Genomic DNA, 4756 nt, shown 5'->3' on the forward strand with positions numbered 1-4756 from the left:
AAACTGAAGACTAGCCCAGAAGCCTGTTTCCCAGATGACTGTGAGAAACACCTCCGGAGAAGCAGGGTTTTCAGCACAGTTTTATATCTTGTCAAGAACGAAGAATATTAAAGTCAGGGATCCATTTCTTCAAGGTTTTGAAAAAACAGAACAGAACGTACACGTCCAGCATGTACAGTATGTCCTTGGCACCTGGGAAGGGAGTGTTATCATCAAAGGAGTCCCAGCACTGGTGTCCCAGAAGGAGGGGCATTTCATCTTTATTTTTAACATGGACATTATTTCTGGCCAGTGTGCCCTTTTTTTAAATAATTAAAGCAGATGCACAACGTATGTGTGATAGGCCACAAACAGGCTGTTTTAGTTACCATCAAATTCAAATTAACTCATGTATGAGCCAGAATGACTTTGCTATATCTCAATATGTGAAAATTCCTTTTATCACTCTTCTCTCACCTTCTTCCACCTCCACTCCTGCAGCCCCACCCTGGTTTAGGCCTTTAGTACGTTCCATCTGTATAGTTACCACAGTTTCCCATCCTATCTCTCCCAGAAATAGGTCTGCCATCACTTCCTGAAGTACAGCTAGGACCCTATCCTTACCTTGCTCAGAAAACAGTCACTCTCTGTTATCTCCACAATAAACGTAAACTCTTTCATAAACATTCAAAATCCTCCTTGATTTGATATCAACCTACATTCTGAGATGACACCCCCAGTTTTCTCCATCACATACATTAATCTACTATCAGAACCAGCCAGTCAGAAATTGACTGGGCGGGATTTGCTAGGGCGAGGACTAGATACCAGACAGATATTCCATAGCTGAGGGGGTCTGGCAGCTGTGACTGCAGACATCTGGGCTGGCATGTGGCCTAGAGCGGGTAGAGGGGTCTTACCAAAGCAGTCATACCAGGTACAAGACCCACATTCCATATCCACAAAAAACAAGGTACATTCCCAGGTCTTGGCAAACTTGAACACCAGACAGGATACAAGCCAGACAGAGGGGAATGAGACAGCAGCACGAGACAGGAATCGCCTTTCAAGGTAGGAGCTGAAGCACAAAGAACCAGGTAAGAGCTCGGGTATTCAAACAAGAATAACAGAGCAGAGCAGAGAAGAAGCAGGAGCAAGAAAGGCAGATGCAGGGCTGTTAGATAGCTTGCTTGGGTACACTACATTTTTCTTAACTTAGCAGTATGGTGTCCCCAGGTTTGTACTAGAGTGTTTTGTTTTTTTTAATTACATAGGTGTAAGTTACCGTGGTAAATTAGAGGCATAATCAACCTCCCTTCCCCACATCAGAGATGAAGGATTTGTGACAGGAGAGGCACAAGCTGAGACACCAGTGGTGGAGTCTTCCCATGATGTGTGGAAAATAGTTTATCCTGCTTTTTGTTGCCACCATGATGGAAAATTTGAGAAATGTACTATGTCCCTGAAAAAAAGCGAACAAAAAGCCAGTTTCACAATTTGTGTAGCTGAGTTCATTCATTATTGTGTTTCATGGTTTCTGAGGTTCCTGGTAATTATTTTTTTTATTTTGTCCTAGTGTCGGGATGTTATATTTTGATATGGGGTTGGGGGAGTAGAGGAGGAAAACTGTAAACTGGGGGAAGAAACTGGGTTCTTTGTACCTCTCCCCTCCCCGTCCCACAATATGTGACTGATAAAACAGTCATTCTCATTTTGGAATTTGGTTTCAGTCACTCTCAACAAATTCTTTTGTCATTGTCATAAGCCTCAGAATTACAGAGCCCTGCAGGCATAGTTACACACGTTTCTGGGCTTGGCGTGTCAGAGCCGACTGTTTTGTTTGATATTCTAGCATCTAGCTTCAGTAACACTGGGTAAGCCGATAGAGGCAAAACCATCTCTAACAGAACTGATGCCTTAAAAAGACTTAATTCTGTATGGATGTGATACAAGCACTCCAACATGGCCACAAAGAAGGAGACAGCTTCTGCCTTTTTGCAGAACTGATGTAAATTAGAACATTTCCCGAGAAAGGTCAGCCTGGAGTAAGTTTCCAGTTGACTTGCCATTTAACCGGGGGACAAGCTCCCACATCACAATGCAGTGCAGAGGAAAACCCCTTGTAATTTCTATCAGGTTTCCACATTTTTTCGTTCATGGCGTGGAAAATTGTCCGTGTGTGGCTCAAAGTTTAAGTAGGCTGGTGGGAATCCGTCCAAAGCTCAACCCGGCACATAGCTGGAGCTTAATAAATATCTGTTGATTACCACTGTGAAAATTGAATGGTCCTTCTGGTCACCCTACCCTCAAATACCCAGCAGATGCTTTCGAAATTTCAGCCACTCCAGCAGCTGCAGGAATCCCCCTATACGTAGATTCTCCTGCCAGATGGCCATGAATGTAAAACAATAGTTTGGGTCCATTTTCAAGAATTTTGAAAAAATAAATGAAGGCTTCTATTTTATGCTTTCAACATATATTTATTGTTTGGAATTTATCAGGCTTTGTGGCCTCCATCATTATTTAAACAGCCTTCCTATATTTGGAGAATGTGCTCCCTTATGAGCCCTGGCTCCCCACGGTGGAAACTAGAAATACTTGTCTTTTCCAGCCTTGGATTTCAAAAATCAGAGATTTGATTCACAAGAGATGTTGACGTCAAGGGAAGCGAAGAGGGCAGAACTGGGAGGAATGCTTTTCCAGCCAGCGGTGGTTAGGGAAATAATGCTGATAAGCGGCAGCAGTGGCAGAAGCCCTTGTCCTCCGCCAGGCTGGGATCTGAGGTATTTGTGCCCAGTGGCGGAAGCAGGGTCTTTACTGACCAGCCTCATGGGGTTGGGATAGACATTGATCCTGACCGTGTGGTCTCCGATGATTATGCTGGTCCTTCCACAGACTCTGTGAACACTTGAACTAATATATTTCATTTATATATATTCTGTTTTTTTTTTTTTCTTTTCTCTGTTGCAGAGTATCTTCCAATCACCAGCTACTGAGCAAACTGGGAATGGAATGGGTACCTCTGCCAGGCTTGCTTTCCCTCCCAACTCCCAAGCTGGCAGAATACTAGCCATTCTCCAGACGCGATCCTAGGAGGTCTATATATTCTGTTTTAAGCAAAGGAGGCTCAGATGCTACCAGCTAAGAATGCTGGCTGCTGTGTTCGCACATTGCTAAATGCCATAGTAGGTGTGGGGATGCAAAGACAAATAAGACGTGAACGCAGCTTCTAAGATTCCATGGCCTGGAGAGGGGAACAGGGTCAAGTCCAGCGACGGGATGCAGTGCGATCAGAGCCATGAAGTGGGCACACGAGTAGACCTGGGTGCGGGAGGGCAGAAGGAAGGGAGAGCCTGCACGGGAGAGTTCACGACCCTCTGCGCCCGGGCAATGGACACTGACCGCTCCTTCCCCGACCCTCCGGCCATGCCTGGACAGAGGGCTCCGCCCACCCCTGAAGTCTGGCTTGCTGATACGGCGATGCTGTTACCTAGTAGGGCTCAAAAATCGCACAGCTGCAAGCCCAGCCCGGCAATGCTAAAGTGCAGCCTCACCCACTGGGCTCCCATGTCCTCCCCTCTGTCTATCTTGCTGTTTATTGGATCTGGGACTTAGACTTCCCTCATGTCATAGACAAGCTATGGCCATGGGGACCTACACAGCCACCGGGAACTCTGGTAGCTCAGGGGGGCGGAGTGTGCAGGGAAAGTGGAATTCCTCGGCACCCCCAGTTCTGAACGCCAGAGGAGCAAGCCCTAGTTTGAAATCTTTGGCAGAAAGGAGCCTAGATTGTTGCTTGGTAGTGGGACCAGCCGCTGAAGGCACCACACTTTCAACTCCTTATTCTCAAAGTCTGACCATCAATGCTGCAGTCGTGTTTTATTCTGCTTCCTTTAACATCTCTGTATGAGCATCTTAAACTCAGAGTCTCATGGGTTTTGTGGTCAGCACAGTAAGGAGGCAGGAGATAGCCAGTAGCGGGCAGCCAGGGTGGCAGCTCAAGTTATAGGCAGAGCAGGAAAGGTGGGTGTCAAGGGGCTGGGCAGAGAAGTGGAGGAAGCTGCAAGGCTGTGAGCCGGTGTGGTCCCCAGGCTGGGGCACACTCCCATCACCTGTGCAGCCCCTCATCTCTGCTTCATCCCTCTCCCCAGCTCGGATTCGCCTCTGTGCTGCCCTCAGGTGCACATCCCATCCGGGCCTGAGGAGGGAGCTGTCGGCATGTTCCATCAAAGCACAGGTGACTTTTGAATCGCCCGGCCGCCCACCCGGGAAGCCTGGCTCCGCCCATGAATTGACCTCCTGGCAATAGTTTTGCCTAAAGCACAACTGAACCGCTTTGTTCACTGTATCCAGCAACCCTCACCAGCAACAGCCTCCCAACGGTGACCGGTTCCCTAGGGTGCCTCTCCTAGCCAGGGCCTTTCTGCGGTGTGGTCCCTCCCAGGCCAGACATCAGGTTCCTTTAGGTTGTGTACACATCTGAGGGGGAAATAATCGCAGCACAGCGACAACATTGTATCATTTCCCTTTCACTTCTCTTCCCATCCCTTCTTGCATCAGAGAAGCCTTCTCAGCTCGAGGCTGGCGTGGCTTGAAGCTTTCCACCACTTTAGCTAACTTCCCTGTGTAACAAGACAACCAGTCGCAAGCTCAGGCAGCAACAGCTAGCTGAAAGCCATAATGTTGTTTTGTTTGCACTGTATTTCTACAATGCATACAAAGATATATATGTATCCATATATATGCTTTACTACTACCTATTTACATTCAGGCTAAT

At 47.3% G+C, this 4756-nt stretch overlaps 1 non-coding gene across 1 annotated transcript; it reads right to left on the reverse strand.

Moving 5' to 3' along the window:
* Nucleotides 1-2938: 2938 nt before the first annotated feature.
* Nucleotides 2939-3078, reverse strand: LOC114239116 (small nucleolar RNA SNORA7). Its single transcript, XR_003624305.1, has one exon. It is a non-coding gene; the product is annotated as a small nucleolar RNA SNORA7 (small nucleolar RNA).
* Nucleotides 3079-4756: the final 1678 nt, after the last annotated feature.

The sequence above is a fragment of the Balaenoptera acutorostrata genome, chromosome 8 (genome assembly GCF_949987535.1).
Source record: "Balaenoptera acutorostrata chromosome 8, mBalAcu1.1, whole genome shotgun sequence".
Lineage (NCBI taxonomy): Eukaryota > Metazoa > Chordata > Mammalia > Artiodactyla > Balaenopteridae > Balaenoptera > Balaenoptera acutorostrata.